General features: G+C 39.0%; 1 protein-coding gene and 1 long non-coding RNA gene across 5 annotated transcripts in view; both read right to left on the bottom strand.

Moving 5' to 3' along the window:
• The window catches only part of LOC110835786 (uncharacterized), a 768,515-nt gene that overhangs the window by 260,545 nt on the left and 486,468 nt on the right, over positions 1-21,502 (bottom strand). The gene's annotated exons all lie outside the window — the stretch shown is intronic.
• On the bottom strand, positions 8,506-10,159 carry LOC110841027 (uncharacterized). The gene is made up of 2 exons (XR_002547087.2): positions 9,911-10,159; positions 8,506-9,809 (listed from the first exon to the last, which is right to left on the bottom strand). It is a non-coding gene; the product is annotated as an uncharacterized LOC110841027 (long non-coding RNA).

The raw sequence follows: 21,502 nt of genomic DNA, 5'->3' as shown, positions 1-21,502 counted from the left end.
ATAGGAACATTACTACTTTGCGCGAGAGTTAAGTAAATCCCTGTGAAGCATGCGGCCTGGAAAGTCAACACCCTGTATTACTAGTAGACCGAAGAAAGTCGTGCGCGTTCTGATTTGATGTAAGCTTTATTGGTAACATATTATAACACTGTACGTTGTAAAACAAAACAAATAAATAACGATACTACAAACAGCGGAGCAGAGTAAAGCAACAAATACCTCTGAAAATTATCATCTTATTAAAGACCAATGTTCTCCACTCGACAATAGGTGGTAACGCATGCGTACATCATCACTTGCCTATCAGATCGCCTGCGTCACAAATATTTACTTAACCCTCGAGTACAGCAATTCGATCTGTCTACAATCTAAAATTTGGTAAAAAATACCTAGCGTATTTCAGAACCCTTTCCTGTTCTGAGGTAGTGTAATATTGAGGAACGAGATGGAGATGATGCAAGAAAAGTTGATAAAATTTAATTAAACTTCTAACAGTTTAATTTAGAGTTTCAAATACAGCACCTTGATTGAAAACATACGCCACAAGTCTTATTAAAGAGCCTAGGATTTTCCTTCACTCAGGAATATAATACAGCTATGACGTCAAACGAGTATAAAATGGAAATCGGCCTCAGAAATTTCATGTAAGCCAACAGAAACAGATGTAATTTGAACAACTTGTAACAGACGGGAGATTACATATCTGAAACGGGCTAGAGAAGGGCGGTTTTACGACGTACAGTAGTTAGCTCTTTTTATTTTACATGACATGTGCGTATGAGGGACGAAACTCTCAAAAGATGAAAGCGAATTAAAACGTTTTCTCGAAACACAGGCGTGTTCGTTTAAATGTCGCCGTCGTGCAATGACAGGAAATTTCTCAAAAGAACTTCGAGAAAAAAAAACAACAACTCGGAACTGAATATGGACTTGGTAAAGCCACTTTTGAGTGCCTATTACGTCCGTATTTTTTTAATAAACCAATTTCTCTGTGATAATAATTTACGTTTTCCGAGCAAATACGGTATTTAGATTCAACTGCAGACCTACGCCTTTGTTTTTTAACTTTGTCTCGTCTGGAAAATTTCATGAAATGTCCTAAAATTTTCATTTTCACTTATTCTAGTTTTATAATAGCGCATTTACGCAGCCTTTGAAAATGCCCACTTTCAATTTAAACCACTTGCGGGTTCCACTTCATATCAAGTAAAACAAGTCACGCTAACGTGAATAATATAAAAGTGTGAGACTGTCCTGCCTCTGAAGTCTGCATATGCATGGCGTTCTTTGCAACATACATTCATCAGGAATTTCCTACTGGTCTGTGTGTGTGTGGTTCAAAACAGGCGATAAGCCGTTTTGGATCTGTAACGACACGATACTACATTTTTTATCTTCATTGTCAATTTCCTTTTTTATTGTCATAAATATTTACATTGGAATAATTATAATTCCTCGCCACTATATCTCACACAATATAGACTGCACTCACACGAATCATGAAAACAGAACGTTCCATTCCCGATGAAGAAGATCCACAAATGAAAGGCAGAGTGTACTGACAGCGACACGAAGTGGTTGTTAAACACTCTTCCATGTTTCTGCAACTTTGCGTCTCCGTTCAGACTTAATATTTTTAGCTTTTACACTGCACGAAGTTACAGAGAACGCCAGGCAGTCGTTCTTATAAATTAATAGACAAATGGACGCTTTTAAAGAAAAGCATACGCCCGGGTCACAATCCTTCTTCGTACATGGATCTCTGTCTACATTTATTAAGATGTATTGTGTTACCCTGTAAAAGCAGATATTTTACGTTGAACTTATCTCCCGTCTACGGCGTCCTTACCCTGACCTAATACCATTCAGAAAGCCTCAGCGGCAAAGCAGATATAAACAGCAGCAAGTACGCACCCATGAAGAATTAAGGATCACCGCATTAGAGGAAGGTGAGTGCCCACTCGCTTTCATACTCTAAATACTTTACCCACCCCTGCAAAAGACAACTGCCCTGCCACACATATTTTAATATGAATAACCTTTTCCCATTTTCTGCTAACAAAATTTATTCGAGAGTGGGAAAGGCAGATAAACTCTGTGAATCTCTTAAATATTTTATTTTCTAGAGAACAGTGAGATATGTCAAATAATTTTTATACATGTGTAGTTCTTGAAGTTGTCACCAAATGTCTGTTTCGGGAGAATTGTTTAAAAATACTTTATTCTTTCTTCCCAAATTCTCACCAACCCAGAGAGTCGCCCCAAGCCCTCAGCATCATTATCGGCACATGTCTGCTTGATGTTCGGAAGCTGAGCGTGTAGAAACTCGAAGCGGTTCCTGAAACTCGTTTCTTTTTACCGTCAGCTGCCGTAAGGCACATTCTAATGTTCACAATTTTGAGTCTCGTAATCGGACTGAATTATTTATTGCGTACTGGGTTGTATCATCGGATTCACCGCCGCTAAAACCTCAAATCCTACTATTTACAATTACATCACACATTAATTAAACTATAAAATGTTTAAATTACGTTACAGGTTTTGTGCATTACCGGCATAAGGTACTATATAACAAACGCAAACTGGAGAAGCTGTCTCCCCGCCCGTCCGCGTATTTCAATTATGGCAACAACACACAGATATCGCAAAGTCTGGCGATAACGAGCACACAATTTTCAGCCTGATGTAATTATTGCTCGTATCAGCACATTATAATCCTTACAGTACAAAGGATCTAACAAAAAAACTAATAAGCCTGTATGACATCAAATGTATAAACCTAAATTCTATCACTAAGATTGAAACTTTTATTTAGATTATTCATTTTAATGAATATTTAACAAAGCGGTGGTACTTATAACATTGCGAAATACCATCAAACGCGAATAGATTTGCAAAAATTTTATGTAATATGCAATAAATAAAAACATTATTAATACTTTATAGATGTTTTACCTGTACTTATAATTATACTGTGTACAGAGAGACACAATACCGTTAGCTTCATTAATTGTTGTGTTTAATAAGAGGCAAATCGTTTCTGGCTTACCAATTCAGTTATTCTGTCAATGAATGTTAACTCCTGAATGTTACCGAGCCAAAAATATCTTACGTGCCACCGACAAGAACGTGGAGCTATTATTGACACGAACTGGTCATCCTATTTAAAATAAGTACTGTAAGCCTCAACATTACTTTCTCACATTTCCGTATTCGCCGTTTAAGAGATCAGATAAATTATTGTGTAAGAAATATTATAATGCATAGGTAGCATAATTATTCCCGTTTCCTTACCAGATTTTATCTTGTGTCTTCTTTTTAACCGAACTATGCGAACTTACATTTCTAGCACAAATCTCCAGTAAATACCTTCTCCTTTTCATTTGAAGTCTCTGAAATAAAATGCTAGTTCTCTTTCAGAGATATATGTCCAGCAAAAGATACGCGTTACCTAAATTGATATTATGCAAATCAGAAACCAGAATACAAAAAGAAAGAACGAGAAACAAATATTTTCTTTTCTGTTGCTAAAAGTTATACAGAGGCATCCTTGGAATTTGAAGAATAGAACAGCTAAAGGGAACCCCGACATATCTATGCCATTCCAATCAGGGTTGAAAGCGAAGCAGACTTCTGTGCCCTTAAGGGATTCGCCTGTACTTTCCTCCTTCCCTTCGGGTCAACCAGATTGTTTACCCCCACTTCTTGCCTTCCTCCAAGTTACTTACGCTGTTATTCCTCAGGCCACTGAAGCAAGAATCTAAAATCCAGAGAAAAATAAGTTTTCTCAGATAAATAGCTGCCTATAAGAATGTTATAACTATTTCTATCTCACTTCTGAACTAACACGAAACATCGTCGGGCCAAAAACACAATGCTGCAGCCTACATTACATCTCCAGCTGCGTTATTCTGACACTAAAATGGCTTCAGACAACATTTTATTTAATCGCCAAAGAGGTTATCTCAACGGTAACGGTCCTGCCGTCCTATTCAGAGTTATCCTGTTAAAATATCGACAATAGCATAAGGCTTGTTTCTCTTCATAATTTTTTCATGGTTTTTCCCATTTCCTTCAGTAAAATGCAGAGACAGACAATGAATTACGTCACTGTTTCTTCGTCCCCTCTTCTTTCAAGCACATCGTGTGTATTTTTCGATGCTACATACAATTTTTACTTCACGCAATATCATTAAATCCGCTATGAGTAGTAAATGATAAATGTTCACTGCCCACTGACCATGTGTTTAAGCATGGAAGGATACATTATGTAAGCCTACGAACACTCAGTAGTACATGCTGCGACACCATAATCTACTCAGTGAAAATTCTTAATAATACAAATCCATATTTTTAAAATGGCGTACATGTCTGTGTGCCAAGCCTTGAATATCAGTTTCATTACAGCTATGGTTAATAACATTAGCAATTGTCTATACTCGTCCAAGTCAATTTTTTCATCGCATCTGCTCTATAATTATAAGCAAACAGCGTTTTAATTATTAATGGTTTGGTGACTAGCGGTAATTTCTTCACTCCTTTGCTATGGCAAATTATGAGAACTTAAACGAGAATTACCCGTCAAAAATGACGAGAAAATAGCAGGCAGTGAACATTTATACTGTCGCATGATTACCTTGTTTCGGTTTTTTTAAATGAGTTCCAAATCATTCAACAGGCATATATCTCAGGTTATAACAACCTAAAATAGTGATTTAAAAAAAAAATATCAACCAGCTAATCAAAACATATCATAGGCTATGCATTGCATTCATTGATCAGTTCGTAACACAAATTCCAGGTCCTCTGAATCTATGTTGTTCCTTAACAATCAGTTTCCGACAAACAATTGCATCAATACCGAAAAAAATAAGTTTAAAAATCATGTCCATAAGTTTCGACGAATCTGTGGAAAACATGAGCATATTGTAAATAAGAAGATTAACACGATAAGTAGGTAACAGCCAGTGAAGAAATCTTACGTTGAAACGGCACGCTTATAAAAATTACAACAATCATTTATCTACTAGAATTTTCTTGGGCTAACACGCTAATTTCCAACACCGAACAATTCAAGTTCCTTATAACGGCGTTTGTGACGAAAAATAAGTAACATTTAACACACGTAAAAATTATTCACCGGCAGTTCACGAGCACTCGCGCACATATACTATGCTGATATTAACGAAGTCGAAATTACCGATAATGATGTGTCACAAATAAATACTATGATCAGGTCACCACACATACAACAAAGGAAGAATATGTACATAAAACACGAACAGGTATTAGAACACATTAGTTACAACTAAAGTAGTTGCCCGTTGGAACGGGACTGGTTTCAGATACCAGCTTCTCATAGGTTCGGATTGCAAAATTAGTGTCTGTCATTAACAAAGTGTTTATGTCCCGTTATAAATATTGTCATCTATCAACAGATTATTTTATCGATGGCAAATGTTACAATTAACAGCCCAAACATGCACATATTAGTTGGCTTATATGCCCGCCACGCTGGTCTTGTAATCCTGGGGTCTCGGGTTCGATTCCCGGCGGTGCCCGAATTTATAACTTGTGTTGGGCAAGGCCGTGGTCTAGGCAACACCGAGTTTTCCTCCGGGGGCTTCCCGGTTTCTCTGTGGCATCCCAACAATTACTCCATTCACACACAGAAGAAGGCAATGGCAAACCACTTCTGGGTCATCTGCCAAGAACGTATATGAACAGGTCCCAGTCCGAGAAAAGGATGGAAGGATCCTGTTCATATGGACCTGTCGTCAGACAGAACACTAAATAAATAATAAAATGCCCGCATATATTTCAGAATAACTTTCGTCTCCATCTACAAAGGCACTCTGAAGATGAAAGTGATATATTCCCCCTAAAATCGATAAGCATCCACGTGTGAAAGTGAGGTTGGTACTAAGAAAGAACAGTCTTTAAAATGTGCACCGTATCGTATATACATCAGTTGATTAAGTGTTGTTAAACAAAGACTAGACAAGTAAACGACATTTTAAAGACTTTAATGGTCAATTCCGCGACCCAGTTCAAAACAGAATGGCAAAACCTAACCTAACTCCACCAGCTTGACAAAAATATACACGTATTAAAAAGCGATGTTTTCTCTTGTAAGAAAATAATTCTTACGAACCTGATAAATTGAAATCAACTCCTTGACAGAGAGTGGTATAGTCGCAGACATTTTACACTTCTTTCTGCAATTGTTCCACTTGACAGACGTCTTGATATACGGTTGGGGCGATAACTACTGGGAAGTACAATAATAAAATAAGATGACGGGAGATTGTATGGGGCAAATCGTGCAGCGTGGATGCAGGGTCACGGCCAGCCGACAGTCACGAGGAGACAAGGCACCAAGTTCACGTGGACTCCAAACAAATAAGCAAAAAGCGAGGTCCGATTCCCTTGTCCGCAAGCAAGAGCAAGTGAATGGATGTGTGTACCTGCCTAAGTGGTACTCCAGACTGTCAGCACCTGCATTTTCCAAACGAAGTTGTGCAAAGTTAACAGAACTGAACAAAGTTAGAAATCAGTTATTCTTATAGTTCATCAAATATTCACCATGGGGTCCGCAGTGACCGCGCGGTCTGAGGCTTGGTCGCTGGGACCGTGGGTTCGAATCCCACTCAAGCCATGGATGTTTGTCCGCGTTTTTCTGTGTTTTGCTGTCCTGTGTACAGGTAGAGGCCTTGCGACGGGCCGATCCCTCATCCAAGGAGTCCTACCGAATGTCTATAGATCAAGCCAACGAAAAAGTTGGGACCCGCAATGCTCAGGCACTTGAAGAACGGGTCGTTCCCAGTATCCCCAGTAATATTCACCATATAACAAAATTATTTCAAGTAAAATTTGTAGAGTTTAATTAGATCTTCAGTCCATCACTCTGATAAATTCGATCAAGATTAATTTTGGCCTTATAAAGTTTGGACTATACGGACAGAAGGAATACGGTGAACGTTTCGGAGAATCGAATAAGATGTCTGGGTCAGTTTTTAAAAACGTTGCACATTTGCATTTTTGTGCAAAGTTAAGTGCAAAAGTTAACATAATTCATATTTATTGTACCTCCCGAACATTCTCCTTTAAAGCATATACGAGTACGAAAAACGCATGCCGAATGTATAATAACAAACTGTGCAAGTTCAGTAGGCCCAGAAAATATAATCATTCCTATTAAAACAAAAAGCTTTAAAGTTATCACTGTAAGGAGCCATTTTAGGTTTCTGCGGGCGTTCTGTCTCAAAATGATTATTCTGTTCTTGACACACACAGACCTACAGTCGGGATTCACAGATACAATTCAATTTTTTAAAACAAACTGTTCAACAGCATTACTGCATTAGTAATTATATACTAATGTCAGTATATTCGATCCAGATTATTTTTTCCCCTTGAGTAAAATGGTTACCAATCTCTCTCCAGGTTATGTTAGGTTTTGTTGTGTCGTGTTGTACTGTGCAGTGCTGTGTTTTGCACAATTTAGGCTGGTGATACTTCACTTAAATTCAATTTAGCTAATTCTACTTCAGTTCAGCTCCCTCTGTTACAGTTCATTTCGGATTAGATTCTTTTGAATCTCTTTAGGTCCCTTTAGTTCTGCACGAATATAAAGTTCATTTCCATTTATTTCAGCTTACATTCGTTTACTTCATTTCACTTCAGCATATTTCTTATTAGTTCCGTTTACATCCACTTCATTCGGCATTAACTGGCGTCTCAGTCGTTTAATTTTACCATCTAATTTCATCTGAGTATCACCATTGAATTCAGATGATAATGCAACAAAATAGTAGCGATATTAAATTATTTTAATAGTCAATTAAGAATTTTCAAAACTGTGCACAAGAAGACATTCAGAACAGCGTAGTTATGTTCTATGTGCCATATCCATGACCTATCAATTGTTTGTAACAACCTTTCCGCCACTTACACATTTTTCGGAACTTCTCATCCAGAGAGAAATAGATTTAACAGCAAGCTACGATAACTTACAGTAGCTGCAAAATTAACAGTTCCAAACTTGTCAATGGTGGTCCGTCCTTCAGCCAAAACATTACCACCCAACTGGCTACCCTATGTAGGCACCAAGCAAAAGAAATTGTATGAACAGCGATAAACACGACATACAGTTCAAAACTCAGACGGGACACTATCCATCCTGACCTAATTATTTGTGATTTTCCTCAGATTCATCAGACTGCTACAGAGATAATAGCTTGGTACAGGCTGTCACAAGATAACTTCCACATTCCCTCTAACCTATCGTTCTCAATCATATCCACTCCCAAAGTTTTATGAAATAATTTGTGTCGACGTCACAGTCATCAAATTATCCATTCTTATCACAAATGTTGGGCAGTCATAAATGTTGGTTCTTGCAAAAAAAATTCAGTCTTATTAGAGTTGTTTTCCTGAATTTCGTATTCGTTTGTATTCCACCACTGTTCTGGCCAAGGAAGAAGAATTTCAAGCCATGTGAGATTGTATGTTTTCAATATACATTTAATGCCGGTAATTATTAGCATCACTGGATTGAAATCGTAACTTCTCGCTTTTGTTGCATTCTCCGTTTTCTGCTCAGAATTTAATTTTCCAAACAACGCAAGAAAATTCCACCACAAATAAAACTTATATTGTTTATATTTAGGTTGTCACTATCTCTGGCTCAGACGTACAAATATTTGCTCATTACTGATGAAGGGACTCTTTTATACCTCAGCACTTTACAGTTTGACTCTGGTGATTCAGTGTTTTCTTCGCTTTAGCGGTGAAGCGAAGATTGCCGTCATCAGGTTACACAGTTCAAGAATCCGGAGTGGATTTTACCGGGTGTTTTAAATATCACTTCACTTCAGAGTTTATACAGAGAGGTGTTAAAGTAAACGACTTCATTCTAAACATCAGGCCTATAAAAATTAAACACGATAAGCTATAAAGCACACACTAAGACTGCCTGATCGATTCTCAAAAAGTAGAATGTTATGTTATTAACATATATTTTAAAACAATTAATGTTAAAGCAAATAGTTAAATCGGTAAAACTGTGTAAGAAGCATAGAATTTAGAGAAAATGGTGTTCCTATATAGAGGCATTCACCATTAGTGTCGTATGGATTGGCCTTGTCTCGAACCGGGACAACAACATTTTTATACATCGGATCAAACCGGTTCAGAGTCCCTGCACAGCATACACAGTTAGGGGTGCAGCTTAGCCGCCATGTAAACAAGCCAGCGAAAGCAATTCACTAGACTACATGTTTCCAGAAAAGAGATACGACAGGGGAGGTGATCCACGTTCTATATTAACATAAAGGACATGCTTAATGCATGCACAGAAACAAACTGTAACTACAAACCTACACATCAGCAGCCTTACCTGGATTTCTTCACGCTATCACATACATTGTCTTTCCGCAAAGAATAATCAAAATGAATACACATCCTAACGCGCTACATGTTTCCAGTGAGCAATCAATATAATATCTACAAGCCAAGCGTCTTTAAAAACAGTCCTTTAATTGTATATAGGCCTAGTAATGTAAAATTATAGTTTACGTATTGAACATAAATATCTATGTCCATGCGCGAGGTCTACAGATGGAAGTATTGTCGATACACTGTCACTTCATTTCTGGTATTTTTTCCGTTCGTTTTGCGAATTCCAAATGTTTGTGACAACGAAGTTAAATAAAACCGGAGCATTTGAGTCTTCTTCCGAGAAGCAGCTGACTTCTGAAACCACTATAATATGGAGACATACTTGCTGGTCCTGTATCGGCGTTTTCCTAGAAATAAAAAAAGATAATTAAAATTTCAAACAAGATAATCGCTCTCCCGGTTAAAATTCGGACCACGGAATTCCGCAATACTAAACATGATTACGAACCTAACCTATACATATGTTCTCGATGTCGTAAACCAGCGTGTCGCATTCAAATGGACCTGATAATATACAGACCGTATGTTAAAAAATATTATTTGTTTCGTGGTTGATTTAACAACGTTTTCTCAACTGCAAGAGTAACACATTGTCCCTCCGTCGGTGAGGTCTCGATAATAAGTGGCTGCAGACTCTATTACGTTCCTACATCATCAGTAATAATTAAGACTTGTGTGACTCAACAGTCGTGAATAACCTGGCAGATAACGACATTATTACCACCGGCAGTCGAAGTTAAGGTTAAATCAATCACGTGATCAAAGAACCTACGCGGCAACAGCAATCCATTGTAACATGCATTATGCTTCATCGCGTTAAACCAATTTAGAACCTCAGCAGCGCAGAGGAAATAATTGGACATTGATACAGCTTTGCGAATGGCTAATTTCAGCGATGTGAGCGCACAGTTCCAAACTAAATGGCTCTCTTGCCAAAGAGAATACGATGAGGGCTGTTTATTTACGTGGTATTCTGTATAATTTATTTCTCCTGCAAGTTGCTATAGTTGGATTCAAAAGCAACAAACTGAAACCAAGCCTGTTCAGTCTGTACTTAACGAAATGCGGCGCTATGTATGTCCAAACATACACTTACCCGTCGCTAAGCACAAAGCAGGAAAACAAAACACACTGAGTGCAGTACAAACATTCATTCACAGATGACAGGAATAATCATCCCTGAACTCTACAGTTCTTAAACAAGATGATTCGTCTTCCTGCACGAAAAGATTATCGTCTCGAGGGAAAGCACAATGCAGCAGGGCTGTCCAATAGCGATTACAGAAGTTTGTTCATACAATTTAAATTCTATTGTAAAAGCAGATATAAAATCTCGTAATTTACATGTAAAAAAAAAAGTTCCAGTCTCAAATTCGTTCAATTGAAAAGCTAATAGTCGCTTACCTGGCCAAGAAATTCTCCACTTTTTATAGAACTCGGATTTTCATTACCTATGTTCTAAAAATCTGTCAGTGGGCCCTATCTTTAGCAAGGAGAATTCACTTCAAGCCCCTCCCCACCTCCAATCTACTTCTTTAAAACCCATTTTCATATTAATTATACGCCCACTTCAGTCTGATTTTCCAAAACATACCTTTCTTTCGGGTTTTCCAACAAAAACTACGATTGTATTTCAAGGCTTTCCATGCGTGCTACATGCCCCGCTCATCACGTCCTCACTGCTACTTATACGGACGCCTAAGGTACCTTGTCAAATCTATCCTTGAGATCGCATTATCTCTGCTCTGGGAGAACGAATTTTGATTGAATTTGTATGTTCGGATCCTTACTAAATACACTGAATCATCTGAAGAGGAGTAGAACTTCTTGTACGTTCTTCGTAACTCAAGCCGCTCTGATTCTAAGTTTCGCCCTTAATCTTTCTGGTCTAAGATGCAAAGTGTCTGGAACTAATCATTCCAAGTGAATCTCCTTCTGCCAGTCAACAACAGAACTTCTGACGGCCGGAAGCTACACGTAAGAAACCAGGATCTCTGAATGTAGATTTTATGATCATAAAGCAAATCTGTTGCTTCACATGCCTGTATCTAAAACAACGTATTCCATTAAATCTCAAACGTCTCGCAGAACTACTTTGATCTCTGTATTAATCCGTTGGCGTGCTGTGTACAAACCATTACTCAACTGAAAGGCAACGTCAGATTGTCGCCTCGGGAATATTTCAACAAATACAATACGTACTGGCAACATGCAGATTTCAGTGTGTCAGAAAGCTGAACTACCCATCCTATTCAGATCTGGTCAAACTCATTACAATTCCGTGTTATGTTTACAGAATACGGAAAATAAACGCATAATGGAGAGGTCAGCGTGCCAGAATGTTTCCTCTCCGAAACCGCTCAACTGACTCCGATAACGTTTTGTACTGACCGAACAAGAAGCTGTTAAGCGAATTTTGGCCCGCGTCGGTACAGTCGTATAAAGCAGCTTTACATTATATTTAACAAAGTACAAGAAATAATTTATTATTCAATCAGTTATGGTTAACTTCTCAACAAAATAACTGTAGAACGTAGAATACTTCTAGAACACAAACAGCGCCTGTACCTCGAGTTGGCACTAGTCTTCCACTAAAAGGCTCGTGGATCGATACTCGAGAAGTCCACTTGGGATTTCTGTTGCAAAGATATACTGGAGCAAGTTTTCTTTGAGTTTCCTTGGAGGTGCTTTGTTTACTGTTCGTTCATTCCATATCCCCCTCTCCAAATCGTTCGCCCACAAACTATACTGACGCTGAATAAACTAAAGAGTTCATACAGCGTTTCTATCTAGAGTTGAAACCTATATACAGGTTTCAGAAGAACATTCTGCCTCAGTTATCAGAGTTCAACCGTACAGGTGGAGATAGCAAGATAGTCGAAAGCGTTCTATACGATTACAAGATTACACGGCGTACCAACCCAGAAGACTACAGTCTAAATACTACGGACTTATTACTACGTTTCAAAAACTTTTTGGATGCGACTTGATATTGGTTAGCATCTCTTCTTCTTTTTCGAGTATTAACAGGTCTAAATCTCAGTCCAAAGTCGGGCTGTCGTGGCTTAGGGCTTTCGTGTTGTTACATTAATTACAACTTCCTTACTTCGTGCTCTATAAAAGATCAAAGAGTTTCAAAATTAATTTCGAAAACAAATTTTGACAATACACTCGTAGCTTATATGTACAACTGAAAAATAAACTATAATGACACCGTCAATTTGGTGACTCATAAATATAAAGAAACGAAAGTATGACCAACAAGCCTTTCAAAGATTTCAACCATGACTTATTAAGAACACAGCCCTTTTCTGCTCTATGGGACGTAATCACAAGATAACCTTCTATGACGTCAAGCTTAAACAATATGGCAGAGAATACAAAACCCAAGAACGCTTCCATTCACGGGTTTAAATTCGATCCAGGTAATTCATAAACCATTGTATGAATATGCAGACATCAATCCCTCCACACTTGTGTATAATTCGAAAAACCTTCTGTCACTGAATAATCAGGGAACGAAAATAATAATTGATCATGAAAATGAAAGCAAACCCCCAACTCATTCACACTCAGCAAAACAGCTACTTCTATGCATTTTTAAAATTACTGAGGACGAAGCCCGTCCGGGGGCAGCACTCTCCAAACGTAATTCGACCTCGCTATCGAGATGGGCCGCAATAATTTTCAGACAGCGGCTGCTGTACCACCGGGGTTACTCCAGGGTATGTTTCATAGCATAGCGTAGTTTGATGAATTACAAGACAAATAATTGTGCTTCATTATTTCAACTACTGCGTCGAATGAGGAAGATACCATGGTAATGAAATTGTGTAAGAATAGGTGAGGCAGCGAGCATTATCTAGTTGATAATACTTTTCCAACATTCGCCTCGAGAAACTTAGTAAAAAAAAAAAAAAAAAAACTCTCTTAGAATAGCTGCCATCACTACCGATGTTCAAACCAGTTAGTTCCAGAACACAACCCTACAGCGTCATCGCTACACCAGCCAGTGTTAAATGACGGATGATCGTCGTGGCGATGATGAAACATATCACCAATGCGTGGGCTCTAACCTCATACAGCTGAGACCCGTTCATTCTCCGGCAGTGGAAATGCTGTCGGTTGTCCGAGACGTCTCTACGGTCACGCCACAGATGGTGAGCGACCTTGGAAGACTTCTCTTCGTCGTGCTCTGTCTCTTGCCCGTCCTGTGGTTCAGCAAACGCAACTTCCATTGCTCACGGTGGGAACTCATGGGCTAATGGTTTGCTTTCATGGTTTGTCTGCTTCACTTCCACCGAAAAAAAAAACAGCTTCTCTATGCTTCATGCTGCGTACACTACTGGGTAATAAACAAAGTAATTCTAGGTTTGAATTATGATAAAAAAAATATAAATATTGCTACGAAGAAATGCGTTGCATGGGAACCAGATGGACTCATCGCATGTGTCCGTGTCATCATGTAGTTTGGAATTTTCCTTCTCATAATTTTCGTTTTATGTTCCTACTGTCTCGATGAGAGCCAATAGAGTCTTGAAATCGGGAAGAACTGTATGGTTCGTCACTGCATCATCTCGATGCTGGTACACAGTTACTACAAGGAATTACAGCAATCGAAGAAATGGTCGACAGTTATTGAGGAGACCTACAAGAACAAGAAAGAACAAAAATAAATAAATAAATAAAATAAAATAATATAAATAAAAATGGAAACCCCCGAAAACTCGAAGATGATGAAACAAAGATACATGTATGCATATTACTAAATAATTCCATCGTTCAGTGGATACTACTATAAAGTCGACTAGCGTTTAAAATTGAATACAGAATTAAAAATGTTAGATTCAACATTATTTATGCAAGCATGAAAGTGGCAAAGTGTACGAGCAACAACAACAACGAGGACATGGTAATCGTTTATGCATACGACTCGTGTTCTTGTGAAATCAATCTGATGAAACTAATAATCCAGACAATTTGCTACGTTTCATCGGCTATAAACTAGTCATAACTTTAAAAAAATCAAATTATCTCAAAGCGTCATTAGAAAATTTGTTACTATTTTATACTAATACTATTTAATGCTTGAAAGTGTACAAATGGCAATAAGACTGTGGGCCTGGAAGTCTTAGCGACAATTAGGGTCACAGCAAAAACGGACAGGAGCAGCTTATACTGATGTTATTCTTGCGACGGAGTAAGCCTGTCTCCGTTGAAATGGTCCTCAGACGGGCTCTTTGTGCAACATCAAGATGATAACGCACTTGAGTGAATATGAAGGTGATAAATCGAATGACCTGTCCGTGCCATTCTGTCCACCGCAAATGCGAACCCAGGTCTCCGCTGCAATAGGAAGCACTGGTACAGACGACCGGTAACTTACAAAACTGGATGACAGCAGGTGATGATAGGCAGTTCAATAACAAGCACAGATACCAGCCAATATATTCATGGATCGGGAGAAAGCGAAAAGAGGATTATAAACGAATAACTTGTAAGAGTTACATTAGTATAATGCAGTAAGCACATCAGTGATTGAATCTTGTTATACCACACTGAAGTTTGTTCAACCGAACTAGATGCATGATAACTCTCGCATAAATAAACACAAACGAATTTATACTACGACATCTTACATTCAGTTACCAGCAATGAAAAATGACAACGCATTATGCCGTTAACAATTTATATGACACGTTACTGGCAGATATGCAAATACGTCAATTTCTTTTCTTTTTCATTCCCACCTTTGTGAAATATCTTGATCTCGATCTTTCAACAGCCAATACATTTTATGCATTCCTCCTATAAAGCTTTTTAAAATCTCGTTGCGCTGTTAAATCATATCTCTAATAAACTCTATACGAGTTAAGATTGACTCGCAGGAAAATACACTTAAACTATACAAACGTTCCAGAATCTCAATTGGTTGCTCAGACTTTTGAGACATATCCCTGCCCCTTCCTACGCTCATAAACTGATTATTCTCTCGTTGGTTTCCTGTTGGAAAACACGTGACCTACATATTGACCACTGGTGGATAAATGACTGGATCATAGGGGTCGATCTCTGAACTGAGGATGCAAACGCGCTAATTGATGAAAAACTATGCATCAAGAAAATGTGATAAGACGCACAAGACCGCGTGGTGAGCCATGAACTTCAACGAGCCGAAAGACACCGATGACTCATACATGCATGTTACAATAGACAAAATGAGAGCAACGTGTGTAAGAGGCAAGTAGGGATCAACAACTCATGTACTTCCTAATGAAAACTTCCTGTCAATGACGTGAAGTCGGATCAAGCAAAGCATACCAGTATAACGTACGCCCTGTTGTTTTAATTTTAATGATTTATTTCAATGCTTGTCGCTCTGTGTGTGGGATGTTTGTATGGTGTTGACTCTACGACGCCTTTGCTCTGCGTGGTGAATGGATATAAACCACTTCGTGTAAAACAGGGGTGGACAAACAACCTGATTCCAGTGCCCATAATTTATACATGCATTAAGTTTGCCTTATAAGAATATTTATCAGTCGCGTCGATAAACCGTTTCGGAAACAAGCTGTACCATCAGTGACTTGTGATGAAGATAAGCTTCGTAGTTCGGTTTTTACTCCGTGTCAACGTGGTTAATCACCCGAGAAAACCTAATGTACTGCATCGACTTCTTTCGTCCCAATTTTCTTGCTGCCAAAAGTTGCAGAAACAATATTAACGTGACTATAAAACTGCAAAACAGAAGACCGTGGTAATCATGGTGCCTAAAAAACCATGGCATCCGAGATTCACCGCTCAATATTTCTGTAGTTCTTCGTGTAAAGTTCCCTTTGTTTGTCTCCTTTTAAACATACTTTGAAGGCGTCCACAAATTTTAGTAAAAAACTGACTGATATGAAATGTCATAAAATACTGTTTACATGTGTGACAGGCGGATGGAGATACAGGCAGACAGACAAGGGGGAGCTAACAGACACATTTTTGCAACCTTTAGTTGCGAACGCGCTAACCAGGACGACAGTTTCTCTCTCCCTCAAATCAGATTCCCTGACGTTTGAAACACATTTTTGGTTTCACAGATCTCACGCTAGAAATTTAACGAAGTCCTTGAAGGTCCTGCTAAAAACCACCACCTAAATTTCGACATAAACTTCATAAACATAGCATAAAGTATATTTTTTTAACAGAAGACCAGCACTTGAACCATTCGGAAATCTATGTGGTAATTCTGCAGGTATGAGAGGACAGAAGGCGTTTCCTTAACAGTGACCTGAGCCGAGGCAGTTGCTCACGAACGTGAACTGATCATGAGTTCTGGTACAGAAGACATGAACTGGTCAGCCCTCGTGTCATCAAACCTGGGCAACACAGTTGTGATGTTTCAAGAAGACAAGATACAAGTTCACTGTGGCTAATATCATCATCCAGTGACAATTGACGTCAGTCAGTGCACGGTAGACGAACACGGTAAAATAACAAGGTGATGGATGCGGTTTCCGCGTTATGCTTCTGTAAGCACGAGACTAAGAATTTGAATAAGAATCACTTTAAGATTTGTCGCGGGGTTTTCCTCTTTCATTCACAACAACAGGTGTGATTTGTGGTGCATAGATCACATCTAGTAAATATAGAATCCTCTCACAAATGCAGATAACACGAGGGTAACAAGTTATTGATATGAAGAGGTAGGCCAAACGTGTTTCACGGACGACCATTTTTAAATCAGTCAGGTCTTTGTGACAGTCGTCGTTCCTACTGCACCTTATTTATGTCAGCTGATCTGCGTCTCAAAAACCTGCCAACCAGGAACTTGAGTCGAGGATCAAAATAGTTAGTGTTTTGAGAATTTTTGCAATGACAGCCTTGCCGTATGGTTCTATGAGACCCGCAATTTAATCTCTTTTAACATCCTTCTTATATGACTTGATGTTCCAGGTCCAACGCTTTGGAATCAATGGTATTAAGATGATTTCGTCTGCACTCCCTATTGGTCAGAGACCATACATTTTTTGTATACCAGGTCGCCTGTACAAAATTTTCGTGGCTGTACGTAAGCATAATTTATTCATTTTCAGGCACACAAAATTTTAAACGGTATTCTCTCCAAGATACATTTTAATGTAAATCACACACAGGTACGCCCTACTTTGTTTGACAACAAAGATTAACAGTGGGTTGCATTGTTTTGGGTTATTTTCTGAGCGGCTTGCGGAGGTGGTTATGCATGTTACAATAATTATAATTCGTACAGCAGAAAAGGAATGTATCAATCGTACCAACAGTGACTTAGAGGAACTAAGTACATTCATGCAGAACGAATAGACATCTGATTTGTCGTTACGAACTAGGGAGTTTCAGAAAGCAAGCCGGACAGTTTTACAGTGTAGTTAAATCATTTGTGGTGTGTGTAATGTTGCAAGATTTTATTCGGCCATAAACCGACGTTTTACGACAGGAATGGAAGGTAGATAAGTTCATATATTTGCTTAGTAGCAGGTGGGATCCAGCCCATAATATCGCAGTTAATGGTGTATTTGTTTCATGGACAGTGAAACAGGTATATTAATATTAGCTACCTAAGGAAGAGGAAATGTATAACTAGGTCACAAGGCTGCACTTAATAAACTTTCTTGCTTACGTTGTAACGTAGACAATCAATTAATAAACCTATTTACTGCCGCCAAATTATATGGGCAAACGGTATAAAAAATCATGTAATGAAATTAACAAAAGACATCTCCGTGTTGGAATAATCATTACAACAGAGGCAATTAACTTGTGTGAAGTAATCAGAGTAAGTAATGGCTGGCTATTTGGTTAATTAAGGAATTATATTTGTTGCTTAGGGGGGGTTTTTTCTTTAAGATTTGACGAGATGCTATGATTGCTACACCAGGAGGAATATAGAAGGTGGTGGCCTTGTCTATTCGGACACCCAGCATCCGGCCGGAATTCGAACCGTGCACCTCCCAGAAGGGTGTCAGACGCATTACTATCGTGCAAACATGGTAGGTCCCAACTGTAGGTTCGTTTTTTGGAGGTCTGTGCACTGATGTCAGTCTTCAGATGGCAGGGAATTTCGAGTTGGTGAGCGCAAAGAAAGCGGCCATTATCGGCTTAACTGCTTAAAGTTAGGGAAATCACGTAAAACCATCATTCATAATTAATTAGATCTCGAGGGGAATTATACCTCTGGTATAACAAACAAGAACCACACTCTCAACAGATCGCCTTCATTCTCGCCAAATACACAATTCTACAAATTTGAACTCCACTCAAATTTGACAGAACCCAATTCAAGAGGACTGGTTAGTTCTCGGGATATTCAGAGATGCTATTTACGTTACATACAACCTGAATTATAGGATTGTTATTAATAAATAATTTGCAAAGTTAGCTAAGTGAAGCAACAAATGTCTGTTTTAAGATACCATCTCAGCCTTTGCTTGGAGGGACTGAGTGAAACCACAATCTTATCTCCAAGTCGAGAATAAAATCCGAGGCCGCCGAAACACGTGTCAGGAACATGGACTCGCAGCAAGGGCATCGAAGGGGCTCGCGTGAGCCAATTGTCATTTTTTCTAATTATCACAGCATTTTGTTATCGGTACAGAAAATATCAGATTACATAGGCGATACACCAGTATCAGAACATCGATACACGTTTCCCGCTCCTACTTCGAAATGACAAAACGAAAACTAAAATTAAAATATAACGTAAGACAGCTGTCTGCTATGTAGTATAGCGCCGTGCAGTGTGGTGGAAATCTGTCAACGTTTCAGAGATATTTGCTGCCTCCATCATCGGGGTGATCGCCCTGATGGTGATGGCAGCAAGGACAGCTATATTCGAAATTACCGCTGTAAAAAACTTGAATCCTACTTAAATTATAGCTTACTGGTGCAAGCCCCTTGCTAACAAATTAACAACACACCCCTGAGCAGACTGCAAATCATCTGATCGCCGTATTCGGTAAGTAGGGAGTAGCTACCAGAAGCAATGGTTACACATCACTTAATAGGCAGGTTCAGAATCTTGAAGTTCCTGAAATAAAGCGTTGAAGTACCTGGTCCTTAGTTTTCGAATTCCGGTTGCATCATCGAGATTTTTAGCAGAGGGATAGCACACACACACTTAGTACTGCAGAGCACTAGGCCAGAAAAACTGGTTTAAATGTGCCATTTCATTTGCATGATGGGTGTGCCTACTTAGGTAGGTGCCAGCTTCTGCATGAAATTAGCTGTGATAATTGACAGTTAATAGGAACAACATAACACAGACGAATGTCATACTTAGTGCCACGTCATGTACCACGTCCCCAAGGAATTTAATGTCATTTGTCGTCAGCTCCCCGCGGCGAAACACACTGGCGAAAAAGTAACATTTACAAGATACTTTACAGTGTAAGTGTGTAAAGTTTACACACACACGATTTCACGTTCTACGTGACAGGAGAAAGATCACTAGGCCGCCAAACAGTTCCTTCATTTTAAGTTTGGTATGGCGTTCCATAAATAACAAAATACAGCCATGCTGCATAAGTTCCAGGATCATAAATTGTAACTAGATATGGCCCTGACACTCTGTTAATGCATTACAAACTAATAAGGCATCAAGCCTAGTTCATAGCAGCCTAATAAAATACTGACAAAAAATAAACGCCCCGACGAGTAACTGATTTTCACTACTTTTGATTGACATAAGGATTTTATTTTCTGTACTTTTCAGGGAAGGCAATAAGAAGCTGGTCACGCTTTATAAAAAACTATAATATATCGCTCATATTTAATTTATGGAAGAAAATTATGACGTTTCAGAGGTGCTTTCTGCCTTCATTATCAGGGAATTGAATAAGCCACCAGCGAAATGGTGTATAAAAACATAGGAGTAGGTCGGACAAGGCAGAATCTTGGTCGGAGCTGTGGGTGGGTGGGGTGGGGGGGACTGGAGTGAGGCAGAAAAAGGGGAAATTGGAGAAATGCGAGGCCATACCCTTACACTAGCCTTGTAAGCCTGGGGTCCCGGGTTCAATTTCCGGTGGTGCTCAAATTTATAACTTGTGTTGGGCAAGGCCGTGGTCTAGGCATCACGGAGTTTTCCTCCGGGAGCTTCCCCGGTTTCTCCGTGGCATCCCAACAATTACTCCACTCACACACAGAAGAAGGCAATGGCAAACCACTTCTGATCATCTTTGCCAAGAATGTATATATGTATGAGCAGGTCCCTGACAACCTGAAGAGGTTGGAAGGATCCTGTTCATAATATATGGACCTGTCGTCAGACAGAACACTAAAAATAAAACCCTGATCAGGACGCCGGAAAAACAAAAAGAATGGAAGCAGACAGGAAAGTACAAAATGTTTAAAAAAAATAAAATAACTATAACAAAGTGTCAGTTCTATTACACTTTCCCCACAACGGAGCCTAGACAGACATAAGATACGAATTTAAATACGTGGATTGGATTCATCTGGCTAAAGGTAACGATTACAGTAATGAATATTCGGTTTCCATGAAGAAAACAAAGCTGATTAGTTGATCGGACACCAGCGTCTCAAGAAGAGCCCTGCTCCTCAGATTATGTTCTGGTTGGCTGTGTTAATGTTGCAGTCGCTTTAAATCGGTTTGTTTAATAATTTTTGGGCCTGAGACAAATAAAATAACGCGCGTTAAGAGATGCGCAGATATTTTCCGCTCGGTGTAATCGTGCAATTTTCTCCAGCCGTCTGTTTTTTGGTCTCTTTTAGACAGGCCTGCGCTGACTACATACGAATAACTCACATCAAATACACTCTTACTTAGAGTCTTACGTTTCGTCAACGAAACCATGTAGACCTATACAGCCTATTCGAGAGACTCTGGGGAAACATAAATCCTTCCTTTTTCTAAATGCTTACGTTCCTTGGCTGGGGTAACTCCTGCTGGATGCACAGCGAAGCAATCAATGAGTCACATAAGTCTGTGCTGAAACTCTAGGACTTAAGAGGATTGGGTTTGAGAGTCTTTATCGTAAACGTGTTCACACGGAATAAC

Source organism: Zootermopsis nevadensis, unplaced genomic scaffold (assembly GCF_977971745.1).
Source record: "Zootermopsis nevadensis isolate Lab colony 2312 unplaced genomic scaffold, Znev_1.0 Znev_ptg000029l, whole genome shotgun sequence".
Lineage (NCBI taxonomy): Eukaryota > Metazoa > Arthropoda > Insecta > Blattodea > Termopsidae > Zootermopsis > Zootermopsis nevadensis.
Note: the sequence above shows the minus strand (reverse complement) of the source record. Positions and strands in the feature narration are given on the sequence as shown.